The sequence below is a fragment of the Salvelinus sp. IW2-2015 genome, unplaced genomic scaffold (genome assembly GCF_002910315.2).
Source record: "Salvelinus sp. IW2-2015 unplaced genomic scaffold, ASM291031v2 Un_scaffold6542, whole genome shotgun sequence".
NCBI lineage: Eukaryota > Metazoa > Chordata > Actinopteri > Salmoniformes > Salmonidae > Salvelinus > Salvelinus sp. IW2-2015.
This window is the reverse complement of record NW_019947804.1, coordinates 3,466-19,706: the sequence shown is the minus strand read 5'-3', so window position 1 is coordinate 19,706 and position 16,241 is coordinate 3,466. Positions and strand designations below refer to the sequence as shown.

General features: G+C 44.6%; 1 long non-coding RNA gene across 1 annotated transcript; it reads left to right on the top strand.

The window, feature by feature from the left end:
• Positions 1-468: 468 nt before the first annotated feature.
• On the top strand, positions 469-8,628 carry LOC139026971 (uncharacterized). The gene is made up of 6 exons (XR_011478986.1): positions 469-596; positions 808-1,001; positions 6,376-6,454; positions 6,948-7,143; positions 7,987-8,370; positions 8,523-8,628. It is a non-coding gene; the product is annotated as an uncharacterized lncRNA (long non-coding RNA).
• Positions 8,629-16,241: the final 7,613 nt, after the last annotated feature.

Below are 16,241 nucleotides of genomic sequence, written 5' to 3'. Positions count from 1 at the left end.
TAGTAGTTAGTTGTAGTTATGGTTGTTAGTTACTTGAATCTCTGTAACATCTGTTTTAAGAGTCCAGTCTGACCGCTGGTAAGGTCATAGTGGTAAAGAATAAGGACTTTTATTTGCAGCCTGATCCTACATAGTTATGCCATAGTAAGTCGGCGAGGGAAAGGTTGTTAGGGGCGCCAGAGAGAGAATGTCAGCTTGACAGACTTTAGAAAGTCCGTTGAATGTGTAGTAAAACAGGTGTCTCAACTTAGTTTGGTAGTAACCGTTAATGGTGGAACGCCGACAGTGTTTTCACCCAATCAAAAACAAAGCGTGGGTACCGGTCTGAGGTAAGCAACCAAACCATCATTTATTTCCAGCCAGGAAGCATCAGAACCCCTCGTACAAGTTCATGAAATGTCCTACACCGCTGTAAGACTCTGCAACGGTGCTTTTCACGTTTAACTAACGTGTGTTTTCTGTTTCATGGGAGGCGCTGTCCATTACCAACAGTCGTGGCTTCCAGTAATCTATGTTCTGATAAGAACATTCGAGGCTGCCGAGGCTCTGCTGCACATGGACTCTTTTCCCGCCTGAAGAGGGGACCGCAGCCTCAGGTACTAACACACACACACTAATTTTGATATTTATTTGTACGCCATGCATATTTCCATCCGATAAGCAGGTGAGAAGACAAGAACAGAGAGACATCATTGATGTCGTGTAGAGCTCAGGTTTCTTACGATGTTTGTTCAACAAACGTCTTACCAGAAACACCACTACCCATCTTTCTTCTCTCTTCTTAACGTTTCTCTTGTCCCACCCTAGATGTTTGTTCATTCCCGGCAGGGTGTGTAACCACCCAGACTTCATCCACGCTGCGATGCGTCCAGACGTGATGACCGAGACTGTGGGTGGAAGGTGGTCTACTGATAGACTGGTATGGACGAGGAATGGAGGTCACCCTCTAGAGGACCAAGCCGAATCAGAGCCTGAACCCAACCTGTCGAGGAAGAAGAAAGGTTAGTGATGAGGAATGGGGTCACCCTCCTAGCAGGAACAGAACCGTGACTCCAACCTGTCAGGAAGAAGAAGGTTAGTGATGAGGATGGTCGCCTCCTATGAGACCAGACGAATTTGAGGCCTGACCACCAATCTGTAGGAAAGAAGCAAGGTTAGTGAGATGAGGACATGGGGGTACCTCCTAGAGGACAGAACCTGACCTCTCCAACCTGTCAGGAAGAAGAAAGGTTAGTGAATGAGGAATGGTTCCACCCTCCTAGAGGAACCAGAGCCTGTCCTCCAACCTGTAGGAAGAAGAAAGGTTAGTATGAGGCCAGTGGGGGTCACTCTCCTAGAGGAACAAGCCTGTCCTCCAACCTTCAGGAAGAAGAAAGGTTAGTGAATGAGGCCATGGGGGTCACCCTCCTAGTAGGAACCAGGAGCCTGTCCCTCCAACCTGTTCAGGAGAAAGAAGGTTAGTGTGAGGACATGGTCAACTCCTAGGAGGACCCAGAGCCTGTCCACCATGGTCAGGAAAAGAAGAAAGGTTAGTGAAGTGAGGTAATGGTCACCCTCCTAGAGGAACCAGAGCTGAACCTCCACCTGTCAGGAGAAGAAAAGGTTAGTGAATGAGGACATGGTCACCCTCCTAGAGGAACCAGAGCCCTGTCCTCTATGCAACTGTAGGAAGAAGAAAGGTTAGTGATGAGGCCATGGGGTACCTCTAGAGGAACCAGAGCCTGATCCAACCTGTCAGGAAGAAGAAGGTTTAGTGATAGGATCAATGGTCCTCCTAGAGGACCAGAGCCGACACTGAACTATGTCAGGAAGAGAAAGGTTAGTGATTGAGGAACATGGTACCCTCTATGAGGAACCAGAGCCCTGACCTGCGCAACCTGTCAGGAAGAGAAAGGTTAGTGATGAGGACTGGTCACACCTCCTAGAGGAACCAGAACCTGTCCTCCAACCTGTCAGGAAGCAGAAGGTTAGTGATGAGGACAGTTGGTCCCACCTCTAGAGGAACCAGAGCCTGACTCCAACCTGTCAGGAAGAAGAAAGGTTAGTGATGAGGCCATGGGGGTCACCCTCCTAGTAGGATCAGAGCCTGTCCCTCAACCTGTCAAGGGAAGGAGAAGGTTAGTGATGAGGCATGGTCACGGCCTCCTAGAGGAACCAGAGCCTGTCCACCACCCTGTCAAGGAAGAAGAAAGGTTAGTGATGAGGACATGGGGTCACCCTCGCCGCTAGATGGAACCAGAGCCTGTCACAACCTGTCAGAAAGGTTAGATACTCTAAGACATTTAATAGAATACTGGCTAATCCAACTGAGAAATCAAGAAATACTTTCCTAATACTACAATAGTACTGGCTGTTTGATTAAGATACTGGCTGTTGATTAGATACTGCTTGTTGATTAAGATACGGCTGTTGATTAAGATACTGCTGTTGATTAAGATACTGGCTGTTGATTAAAGATACCGGCTGTTGATTAAGATACTGGCTGTTGATTAAGAATCCGCGTTATTGAGATACCGGCTGTTTATGTAAGATACCGCTGCTTGATTGAGAACGGCTGTTGAATGGAGATAACCGGCTGTTGATTGAGATACCGGCTGTTTGATTGAGATACCGGCTGTTTTGATTGAAGATACTGCTGTTGATTGAGATACCTGGCTGTTGATTAAGATACCGGCTGTTGATTGAGATACCAGGCTGTTGATTAGATACCGGCTGTTGAATTGAGATACCGGCTTGTTTGATTGAAATCCGGCTGTTGATTGAATACTGCTGTTTGATACGATACCGGCTGTTGGTTAAGAATACGCTGTTGAATTAGATACCAAGGCTGTTGATTAAGATACCGGCTTGTTTGATTGAGATACCGGCTGTTGATTGAGATACCGGCTGTTGATTAGATACCCGGGCTGTTGATTAAGATACCGGCTGTTGATTAAAATACCGGACTGTTTGATTAAGATACCGCTGTTGATTAAGATCCGGCTGTTGATTAAGATACCGGCTGTTGATTAAGATCCGGCTGTTGTTTAAGATACCGGCTGTTGAATTCGATACCGGCTGTTGATTAAGATACTGGCTTGTTGATTAAGAATACTGGCTGTTGATTAAGATACGGCTGTTGATTAAGATACTGGCTGTTGATTTAAGATACCGGCTGTTTTGATTAGAATTGGGCTGTTGATGTAATGATACCGGCTGTTGATTAGATACCGGTGTTTGATTTAAGATACCGCTGTTGATTAAGATACTGGCTGTTGATTAAGATACCGGGGCCCCTTGTTTTGATTAAAATCCGCTTGTTGATTAAGATACCGGCTGTTGATTAAGATCTGGTGTTTGATTAAGACACCGGCTTTTGATTAAGATACCGGCTGTTGATTTGGATACCGGTAGGTTGACTTGAGATACCGGCTGTTGATTGAGATATACGCGTTGTTGGATACCGGTGTTGATTAAGATACCGGCTGTTGATTAATGATAGTGTTGATTAGATACGCGTGTTGATTAAGATACGGCTTGTTGATTGGATTACGGCTGTTATTGAGCATACCGGCTGTTGATTGAGATAACCGGCTGTTTGATTAAGATACGCGGCTGTGATTAAGATACCGGCTGTTGAATTAAGAAATACCGGCTGTTTGATTAGAATACCGCTGTTGATTAAGATACCCGGCTTGTTGATTAAGATCCTGGCTGTTGATTCAGATACCGGCTGTTGATTAAGATACCGGCTGTTGATTATAGATACCGGCTGTTGATTAAGATATCCGGCTGTTGATTAAGATACCGGCTGTTGATTAGATACCGGCTGTTGATTAAGATACCGGCGTGATTAAGATAACCGGCTGTTGATTAAGATACGGTGTTGATAAGATACCGGCTGTTGATTAGATACCGGCTGTTGATTAAATAACCGGCTGTTGATAAGATACAGGTGTTGATTAAGATACCGCTGTTGATTAAGATACCGGTGTTGATTGAGATCGCTGTTGATTAAGATACCGGCTGTTGATTAGATACCGGCTGTTGATTAAGATCGGCTGTTGTTAAGGATACCGGCTGTTGATTATAGATACCGGCTGTTGATTAAGAATACCGGTGTTTGATTAGATACCGGCTGTTGATTTACGATACCGGCTGTTATAAGATACGGCTGTTGATTAGATACCGGCTGTTGATTAGATACCCCGGCAGGCTGTTGATTAAGATACCGGCTGTTGATTAAGTATACGGTGTTTGATTAGATACCGCTGTTGAATTAGATACCCTGTTGCTTAAGATCCGCTGTTGATTACGATCCGGCTGTTGATTGAGATACCGCTGTTGATTAAGATACGCTGGCTGTTGATTAAGATCCGGCTGTTGATTAAGATATAACCGGCTGTTTGATTAAGATCGCTGTTGATTAAGATACCGGCTGTTGATTAAGATACCGGCTGTTGATTAAGATACCGGCTGTTTGATTAAGGATACCGGCTGTTGATGTAAGATCGGCTGTTTGATTTGAGATAACCAGGCTGTTGATTGGATAACCGGCTGTTGATTTAAGATAGGCTGTTGATAAGATACCGGCTGTTGATCTAAGATAAATCCGGCTGTTGATTAAGATACCGGCCTGTTGATGAGATACCGGTGTTGGATTAGATCACGGCTGTTGATTGTGAGTTCTGGCTGTTGATTGAGATACCGGCTGTTTGATTGAGATAACGGCTGTTGATTGAGATACGGCTGTTGATTAAGATACCGGCTGTTGATTCAGATACCGCTGTTGATTAAGATACCGGCTGTTGATTAAGATACCGGCTTTGATTAAGATAGGCTGTTGATAAGAGATACCGGTGTTGATTGAGATAGCCGGCTGTTGATTAAGATACCCTGGGCTGTTGAATTAGATAACGGCTGTTTGATTGAGTAGGTGTTGATTAAGATACCGGCTGTTGATTAAGATACCGGCTGTGATTAAGATATCCGGCTGTTGATTAGATACCGGCTTTGATTAAGATACCGCTGTTGTTAAGATACCGGCTTTGATTGAGATACGGCTGTTGATTAAGATACCGGCTGTTGATGTAAGATCCGGCCTGTTTGATTAAGATACCGGCTGTTGATTAAGAATACCGGCTTTGTTGATTGAGATACCGCTTGTTTGATTTAAGATACTCCGGCTGTTTGATTAAGATAACCGGCTGTTTGATTAAGATACGGCTGTTGATTAAGATACTGGCTGTTGAATTAGATACGGCTGTTGAATTAAAGACATCAAAGTATGCTAAAGAGCCTAAAATGGTTTTAAATGATAACAGTATATAAAGATAAATGCTTGGTAAATGGACTGACTTGTCAGATGGCTGTATCTTTGCAGAACAGGATGTTGATGGTAAATAAGGACAGACTTGTCCGACTGGCTGTATCTTATAGACAGGATGTTGTTAAATAGGACTGACTGTGTCAGACTGGCTGTATCTTTATAGACAGGATGTTGATGGTAAATAGGACTGACTTGGTCAGACTGAGCTGTATCTTGTAGACAGGATGTTTGTTTAAATAGGACTGACTTGGTCAAGAGACTGGGCTGTTCTTAATAGAACAGGATGTTGATGGTAAATGGACTGACTTGTCAGACTGGCTGTATCTTGTATGCAGGATTGTTGTTAAATTAGGACTGACTTGTCAGACTTGGCTGTATCTTGTATGATCAGGGATGTTGATGGTAAATAGGACTGCTTGTCAGGACTGGCGTTGTATCTTGCAGACGGGATGTTGATGGTTAAATAGGACTGACTTGTCGACTGCTGTATCTTGTGACAGGATGTTGATGTAAAATAGGACTGACTTTGTTCAGACTGGCTGTATCTTGTAGACAGGATGTTGATGTAATAGGATGACTTGTCAGACTGGCTGTATGCTTGGTAAGGACGGATGTATAGATGTTAATAGGACTGACTTGTCAGACTGGGCTGTATCTTGTAGACAGGATGTTGATGGTCAATAGTGACTGACTTGTCAGCACTGGCTGTATCTTGTAGACGATGTAAGATGTTAATAGGACTGACTTGTCAGACTGGCTTGTATCTTTGTAAGACAGGAGGTTGATGGTAAATGGACTGACTTGGTCAGACTGGCTGTTCTTGTAGACAGGATGTAGATGTTAAATGGACTGACTGTCAGACTGGCGTATCTTTGTAGACAGGATGTAGAATTTAAATAGGACTTGGACTTTGTCGACTGGCTGTGGTCTTGTAGACAGAAAGAGCGCCATCTATTGATATTGGGAGATTGCACGCAATGTGAAACTGCTCATAAGTCTTCGACAAATGTCAATTGAATTTGATTTAGTTTGAAAAAGTTTATTGGTATGGTGGGTCGTGTGGTAAGCAGGGAGGAAGCCAAAGGACTCCAGCCTGCTGTGTCCAAACGGATCCCGGACCTCGCAAAGAAGACCAGAGAAGGAAAGGTGGGACACACCAAATATATAAGAACTGACACATAAACTCTAGGATTTTCATGTGTTGATTAGGGGGTTGGACTTCATTTCCAAACCTAAGTTTTCATCAACATATTCTTTGGTGACGTTAACCCTGTTTGTTAAGCCTGTGAAGCTTAGAGAGAGGGATAATATTGTCTCGCCGGCTGTTGTTTAAGCTGTTGAATTAGAGAGAGGGATAGACAATATTGTCTCCTGTTGTTTAAAGCCTGTGAACTTAGAGAGGGGATAAATATTTCTCCTGTTGTTAAAAGCCTGTGAACTTAAGAGAGGGATACATATTGTTCTCCCTGTTGTTTAAGCCTGTGAACTTGAGAGAGGGATACATATTGTCTTCCCTGTTGTTTAAGCCTGGTGAACTTAGAGGAGGGATAAATATTGTCTCCCGTTGTTTAAGCCTGCTGAACTTAGAGAGAGGGAATATTGTCTCCCTGTTGACCGGCCTGTCTGTCTTGTTCCCCAGGCAGCACCACGTTACCTGTGGGAGTTCTGTTAGACTTACTCAGGAAAGAACACGTGTCCAGGTACTGCAAGTGGACTCAGAAGGGAGAAGGTCATTTCACGCTGGTGGACTCCAAGGCCGTGGTCCAGCTGTGGGGTAACACACAAGAAAAGCCTGGAAACATGAAACCTATGAGACCATGGGACGGGCTCTGAAGGTTGAGGTGGGCTTACCTATGTCTAGCACTTGAAATGGACTGGCATTGACTGTGAAAGAGGGTTTAAACTGAGTTTTAGATTGTGTGGTTTGTTGGTTTGGGGAATACTGTTTGGTTGGATTGAAGTTCCTGCCGGGAACCTTAGTGTTTTGTTTTTTGGTCAGTTATGTACCGGCTGGATGCCACTTCCAGTTCAGTCCTGAAAACTTTACCAATTCCCCTCCTATCTCCCTAGTCCCTCTCCTTTCCTATCCCCCCTCCTCTCTCCTATCGCCTTCTCTTTCTCCTCCCTATCCCTCTTTCCCTTCTTCTCCTCTCTCCCTATCCCTCTCTCTCTCCTATCCCCATCTCTCTCTCCTATCCCTCTCCTCTCTCCCTACCTCTCTCTCTCCCTATTCCTCTCCTCCTATCCCTTCCTTCTCCCTATCTCCTCTCTCCTATCCTCTCCTCTTCCCTAATCCCCTCTCCTCTCTCCCTATCTCCTCTCATCCCTATCCCTCTCCTTCGTCCCTATCCCTCTGCTCTCTCCCTCCCCCTCTCCTCTCTCCCTTCTCTATCCCCTCTCCTCTCTCCCTATCCCCTCTCCTCTCTCCCTTCCTCTCCTCTCTTCTATCCCTCTCTCTCTCCCTATCCCTCTCCTCTCCTATCCCTCTCCTCTCTCCCTATCCTTCCTCTCTCCCTATCCCTCTCCTCTCTCCCCTATTCCCTCTCTCCTCTCTCCTAGTCCCTGCTCCTCTCTCCCTATCCCCTCTCGCCTATCCCTCTCCTCTCTCCCTATCCCTCTCCTCTCCCTATCCCCTCCTCTCTCCCTATCCCCCTCTTCTCCCTCCTCGTCATAACCAGGTACTCACCAGCGTGGGTATCCTGGCCAAGGTCGAAGGTCAGCGGACTGGTCCACCAGTTTAAGGAGATGCCAGAACATCGTTGTATCGAGGTTACGACAAGGCCGACTCCAGAATCGGGACGATCTTATTGGCTCAGAGTATAGTTTACCAGAGAGAGTCCTACCTCGTCGGAGACGATACTGAATGTGGCCGAGCTCGCCACGACGTCCATCCATCCTGAAGGGGTGGGACTAGACGTGGTCCATCTCCGGTTGCAAAGGGAACAGGCGGTGCTGACGGGGGGCGGGGGCAGTGGGGTTCCGAGGATAGTGACCATTTCACGGCGCAGACGGAACCCAGACGCAGCATTCTCAACGGCTCATCCCACTTCCTCAGGACCCAGGTTAGAGACACCCCGATACTGACCTGAAACATACAATTCCTCTGGGGTTCGATGCTGAATGTAAAATACTTTATCTATCTAGTGATATCTAGTAAGTCTGTATTTACAAAACTTTGTCACTGATCCATTTTGGTTATTTGTTTCGTCCCCAGGACTGTACGGGTTGCCAATGCAATGCCTGTAGTCATGACAACGTCACTGGGCCCAGAAGATTCAAACGGTCCGCCGTGCAACAGGCGCCAGGGATGTTCGGTGAGGCCGAACGACTTACCGAATTGGCCAAGCCTTCCCATCGGCACGGCAACGGGCAACGATCTCTCTAACAACCATACAATAAGTCTTGGTTAGAAGTCATGGTTTCCTCCTTTCCTTTGGGCCCTGGGGTTTTTCCTTATAAAATGACCCAATCTGGAAAACCCTGGGCCTTTGTCTTCCTCATTATGGGCTGTCTACAACAAGGGGTCTAGAGGGTTTCCTTGGGCTCATCTGGTCATGGTAAATCATTTGGGCTAGGAATTGTTTCACAAAGAAAAGGAGACAAGGAAAAATCAAGCAATTTATTAGTATGGGTATGCAGTCATTCTGAGAAACTAGGAGACAGACTAAGCCCAGGGATATGTCCAAAATTGGCACCCTGTTCCCTTTACAGTGCACTACTTTTGACCAGAGCACTATGGGCCCTGGTCAAAAGTAGTGCACTATATAGTGGATAGGGTGTCATTTGGGACCGAACCCAGGGCACCTGTTGTTGTCCCTCTCTGGGAAGCACGTCTCTGGTTACCATCACCCCTGCCCATGTTTGGCTATGAGGAAGGCACAGGGTAGGGGAGAGGGGTTATCTTTAGGAAGACTGCCCTGCCCCCCCCCCCCATTCAGACCCTGACACACACACACTACCCGTCGTCCCAAGTGCAAATAAACTGTAGCCCCACACACACATAAACAAAGAGAACTACTACAGGCACCTGATTGGCCCGAGCGGCACTTAAAACCAGGCAGGACTACCTAAATAAACCCACCATAGACCATAACATAGGCTGGCCACTGGATACTTTGACACCGATACATAAGCTATAAATAAACATAGCCATTTGACATCKACACTAAGATGCATTTATCTGTAAGCATATCATACATATGGGTTTAACTGTAAAAGTCTGTAAAAAAGTCTTATGCATTTTCATATTTCTAGGGATTCGTTCAACAGTCAGTGTTTGGTTAAGCGAGGTTGGTTATCTGAATATTTGGTTGGGTACTGACGCCGGGTTTGAAATAGTACTGCTGCACTACCCTATTCAGACATTGTATTTCTTAAGAAAATGTTTAACATCTGTAAAAAGCAATTGAGTCTAAAAGTCAGCATATTTCAAGTACAAAATGCTTGTGAATAAATATGATTTTCATCATTACTTCTCGACAAGAAAGAAAGAATAAGCTGGTACTATTTGACCGAGCCAATAATAGCAAGTCCGACACAAAGTAGTGCTGTCCCCTATGACTTCCGTGTTTACACTCGCGTAGCCTTTCCTCCAGTTCTCTTCGAAGACGGTGAAGACGGTCTCCATCCCCACGTCACTCACTCCCCGCCCCGGACGCCATTGGATACTTCAGTAATCTACGCCCACCCATCTAGCAGCGCTCATTGGCTGGTGGGAGGATTTCGAACGCCTCACGAGCGCCGTTGGTCAAGTGGACCTGTCAATCAAGCCACAACCCGCCTGAATGCATAACAATGCTTCCGCCATCGAAATTATCCAAAATAATTGAAAAAATACGTTAAATCAAGGAAGAAAATATATCACTCTAGCCAATGTAAAAATATATATAATAACCTTTGTATGCCGAACTGAACTTTTCGAGACACGATTTGCACTTAAAAATCGCTAGCGAGTAAAACGCAAAAGCCAGCATTGAGTGCACCGTAGCAGACACACAACTTCACGGGATAAACCACTGGGCCCATACTTAGATAACGGTCCGAATCTGACTCAGAAAACCGGAACATGGCTGAAAATAGATGAGAAAAAAAGTCACAAAATGCTAGAATACAGCTTTCAACTAAATGTTTACACTCACTTCCGTGTCATTCAATGTTTGAAAAAACTGGCTGTATGTGTTATTCAACAAGGAAAAATATTTCGATAGACTATTTCAATACAGGGATAAAATCACAACATAACTGATTCAATATAGTAGATCATATATACAGATTGTGTATTTAAAGCCATGATAAACGCGGAATAAACATAAATCCCATGCCCTTCTGACTCAGACAGCGTGGCAAAGACGTAGGAAAGACAACACATCTACAACACTTCCTGGTTTCAGCGGGGCTCCCTCTCTGCCCGAATAACCAGTTATTATGATACACATGGACGAACAAACTATAAATCACGATATGCCCGCGCTGCTACGTGCAGATTGCGGTCTAATCTTCCAGTGCTCAAAGCCAAGGTAATTTTAAACATTTTAAGAACGACTGAAGAAAAGCGGACATCGCCATGCAGGTTACTAAGCAAGGTGATCACTTCCTGCTTTGCCCTCCATTATTTCACGAAACTACTTAACGGATATGGGGGCGCAGCGGTCGCTAAAATAAACACATAACGTGTCAACATACGGTCGCCGGTAGAACGAGTTCTAAATAAATTCCGTTACCTGCTCTGATGAGCAGATCGAGTTGGTTAGCGGGCCCCTCATGAAGTGAAGTCGCCATGTTTTTCCCGTGTTGCAGATTCGCATTGACTTCACACTGAAATGCAAAGGCAGCCAAAATCTCAGATCACTCCGCCGTCACAGGAAATCTCAAATTCATCCAGACCGCTTCACAACCCCCACACGCGGCAGACGGGTGTCCTCTCGCGCTAAACACAGGAAATCCTTTGGCTCTTGCCAAAGATACATTTAGATGTCCCACTCTGGCCGTTAAACATTTTTTAGTTCCTGTCTGCTTAAGGGGTGGCTCTCCCATAGGCACCAATACATTAGCAGCTGGGTCTGATTCGCTTAGTTCATTGACTGTATACGAAGCAGAAAAAAAGTAGCGAGTGAGATGTCTCGCTTCATTTTCCATCTCTGCTCTTGCATCGATCGAACGTCAACCAAAGCAGAAAAAAAGGACAATTCCTCCATAATAGGCCCGTGCATTCAACATAAAAAAAAGCATAACAGAGCATTTTAAGACACCATTAATATAATGTTAGTATTGCATTCGTAACAATGAACATTAAACGCGAATAATATTTTAAGAGCCTATAAACGTTTCTTCATTTGCATTACAGCAAAACGACTTTAGGCTAAGTAAGAATGATGTAAACCTGATTTAAAAAAATATTTTACTAAAGTAAGTAAAAATGAAACAGTCTGCTGAGGTACATAGTGCAGAAATGTTTAAATTGATGCCAGAGCATGTAGGTACTTAGGTCATCATCCACTTTAATGGGTTAGTTTTCTGACTGGAGTCTAACACAAGTCTACGCCCCAGACAGCACTCAGCGACTCGCACAACAAGTCAGTCATTGTGTCAGCAACCAATGACGGAATACAAAAAGGCGAAGAATAACAGGAGTTAAAAAATAAAAATATGTTTAGGATGGTACAGTAGGCTGGCTACTTTAGACACTTTGAGGGAATGCTCACACACCGTTGTCTGTCTGCTTACCTGGCTGGACCACACTCCTTTCCAAAGAGAAAACTTCAGAAATAATGAAATAAATACCTAACTTTTTACATCTTACATGCTTTTGGTTTGGTGTGTTTTTCCCCCACTTGTCCAACTAACTACAGGCTATAAACTGTCTGCCTAACCTTTTTGCCTAACACAATCAATCAAATTTATTATAAAGCCCTTCTTACATCAGCTGATATCCAAAGTGCTGTACAGAAACCCAGCCTAAAACCCCAAACAGCAAGCAATGCAGGTGTAGAAGCACGGTGGCTAGGAAAAACTCCCTAGAAAGGCCAAAACCTAGGAAGAAACCTAGAGAGGAACCAGGCTATGAGGGGTGGCCAGTCCTCTTCTGGCTGTGCCGGGTGGAGATTATAACAGAACATGGCCAAGATGTTCAAATGTCCATAGATGACCAGCAGGGTCAAATAATAATAATCACAGTGGAATCACAACTGCAATCAACGTATGTTTACAACTTCCAAACAGTACACTTGTGGACTTTTTTAATGTACTACAGTGGACAGCCACAAGAGGGCGATGTCTACTGGCAGACAGGCCTTACATATCCGCTTTCTGAGTTTCCTAGCAACCACACCAAAGCTGTGAGTGACTGTAGTACTGTGGATGAAGGTGTGGAAAATAATGTACATCTCCCCAAATGAATATCACACCTGGAAACTGGTGTGGGCTGGGTATGTCAAGTGAATGTAAAAAATCAAAGTGTAATACTTCACTATTCCCCTCTTAGCTTTATTATCAACAACTAGTGCCAAAGCTGAAAGCTGTCCCACTTCTATTCTTATTTTACTGTGTGTGTATTCAGGTTGTATATAAAAAAGGTACATGTATGTATGTATGTATGTATGTATGTATGTATGTATGTATGTATGTATGTATGTATGTGTCAAAAGTTTGGACACACTGACTCATTCAAGGGTTTTCATTTATTTGTATTATTTTATACATTGTAGAATAATAGTGACGACATCAAAACTATGAAATAACACATTTGGAATCATGTAGTAACTAAAAAAGTGTTAAACAAAACAAAATATATTTGAGATTCTTCAAAGTAGCCACCCTTAACCTTGATGACAGCTTAGCACACTCTTTGTTGAACACTTTTTTGGTTACTACATGATTCCATGTGTGTTATTATATAGTTGTGATGTCTTCACTATTATTCTACAATGTAGATAATAGTACAAATAAAGAAAAACGAGTAGGTGTGTCACAACTTTTGACTGGTACTGAATGTATACATACCACTAGAATATTCAGGTTGGGTAGGTATATGGTATATGGTATATGTAGGCCTGTGTGTACACCCCTCTCACCTGTCTCCACCATCTCAGTCTCCACCTCCTGTTCTTCCCCCACGTCCTGCATCAGGTAGGTCCCGTCATCGTAGACCAGAACCTGGGCAGAGAAACACTGCTCCATCCCCCTGCCTGGGACCTCCTCCACGATCACTGCTGGGTACTCCTCCTCTTCATCCAGCTCCCCGTCTGTCTCTTCTTCCACCATGTCTCCCTCCACCTCTACCTCACCGTCTCCCTCCTCACACTCCTCCACCTCACACTCTCCCTCCTGGAGAACAGGGGGGAGGGAGTAGGACAAAGAGGAACAGAGATGGAGAGAGCGACGAGGATAGAAAAACAGAAGGGGAGAAGAGGAGCTTGGTTTAGAAAACAGAACACTTTCTCTCCTGCTATACAGTCCTCAAAGTATAGGAGACGTGTAAAGGAAGCAGCCAGTGTAGGAAACATTATGTATCGCAGCCCTGATCATGTCCTTTCTTAAAAAGCAAGGAACAAGGAAAGGAAGCCAGTGAGTATGAATATTGGAGGAGCAGCACCTACTTAAGTCCTGTCTTTTTCTCTTCTTTCTTGTTTACCTGTGGTTTTTGTCTTTTCGTTCTCCTCTTGTTCTCTTTTACTTCTCTTCTCCTCTCTCTCTGTCTCTTCTTTCTCTTCTTCTCTTTCTTCTTTTTTCTTCTTGTCGTCTCTCTTTTTCTCTTACTCTTTAAGGAAGGTAAAGTAAAGGAACAGAATGAATATTGAACAGCACCAACTGTCTTTAAGGAAAAAAAGGAGACGTGTAAGGGAAGCCAGTGAATATGATATTGGAGAGCAGCACCTATCTAGTCCTCTTTAAGGAAAGGAGACGTGTAAAGGAAGCCAGTGAGTATGAATATTGGAGAGCAGCACCTATCTAGTCCTGTCTTTAAGGAAAGGGAGACGTGTAAAGGAAGCCAGTGAGTATGGATATTGGAGAGCAGCACCTATCTAGTCCTGTCTTTAAGGAAAGGAGACGTGTAAAGGAAGCCAGTGGTATGAATATTGGAGAGCAGCACCTATCTAGTCCTGTCTTTAAGGAAAGGAGACGTGTAAAGGAAGCCAGTGAGTATGAATATTGGAGAGCAGCACCCTATCTAGTCCTGTCTTTAAGGAAAGGAGACGTGTAAAGGAAGCCGTGAGTGAGTAGAATATTGAGAGGCAGCACCTATCTAGTCCTGTCTTTAAGGAAAGGAGACGTGTAAAGGAAGCCAGTGAGTATGAATATTGGAGAGCAGCACCTATCTAGTCCTGTCTTTAAGGAAAGGAGACGTGTAAGGAAGCCAGTGAGTATGAATATTAGAGAGAGGAGAGCAGCCCTGTCTAGTCCTGTCTTTAGGAAAGGAAGACATGTAAGGAAGGAGACATGTAAAGGAAGCCATCTAGGTCCTAGGTGATTTCACTGCTCATAATTCCAACATTACATTTGAGTCATTTAGCAGACGCTCTTATCCAGAGAGACTAACAGTTAGTGAATTCATCTTCAGATAGCTAGGTGGGACAACCACATCTCAGTTAGTTAGTGAATTCATCTTCAGATAGCTAGGTGGGACAACCACATCTCAGTCATAGTTAGTGAATTCATCTTCAGATAGCTAGGTGGGGACAACCACATCTCATCATTGTTAGTGAATTCATCTTCAGATAGCTAGGTGGGACAACCACATCTCAGTCATAGTCAGTACATGTTTCCTCATTAAAAGTAGTTATCAGTAAAGTCAAGTGCGAGGGTTAGTTCATTAAAGGTGTTTGTTACTCAGTCCAACCTCTCACCACTCACTGATGAGGGTCTCCACGGCGGACATACTCAACACCCCGCCCTCACTGTCAACGAGCACCACCGCAGGTCATGACGCATGCTCCTCCACGCTCAATCCAGGCCCCAGCCTACTCACTGCTGCCTCCTGGCCCCACCTCGCTCTGCTGCCCCACGCTGGTGGCCTCCGGTACTGCAGCCAGGCCACAGCTCAGACCACTGAGGAAGAGACAGAAGTTATTTCAACTTTATAAAGCCAGTCGTTGAGAGCAAATTGTCTTTGGCATGGACAGGCCTACATGATGGTAAGAGAGACCTGTGGTCTAGAGAAACATCTAGTCGCTGCTCTCTTCCCCTCTATCCCACTGAGCCAGTACCAGGTTTCATACCTCTAAGGGCTTGTCCCCTCTCCCTCCCTCCTTCATATCTCTAAGGGCCAATGGTTGCTAAGGGCACAAGGTCCTCATTTCCTGCTCAGAGGAAGAATGATTGGACTTTGAGAGCAGGAAATACAGACTGGACACACATTTCACTTGCTCTCTTACACACACACACACACACATTTTACTTTCTCTCCTGCACACACTACACATCACACACACACTACACATCACTGATCACACACACACACACATCACTGATCACACACGTCACACACACTTTTCACTTTCTCTCCCACACACAACAGCAGAGCTCTAGGAGGCAGAATTCTAGAAAGCAGATCATTGACAAACCATAATGACTGTCCCCTCCTCCGATTGACACGGGACAGGTCAATACCAAACCATAATGACTGTTCCCTCCTCCGATTGACACGGGACAGGTCAATACCAAACCATAATGACTGTTCCCTCCTCCGATTGACACGGGACAGGTCAATACCAAAACATAATGACTGTTCCCTCCTCCGATTGACAAGGGACAGGTCAATACCAAACCATAATGACTGTTCCCTCCTCCGATTGATACGGGACAGGTCAATACCAAAACATAATGACTGTTCCTACTGTAATGTAGTTGTATTATTACTGAGACAGGCTGGTGTAAGGATAGATCACCTCCTAGACTAGTAATGTAGTTGTATTTATTACTAGGGAAGCTAGTGGTG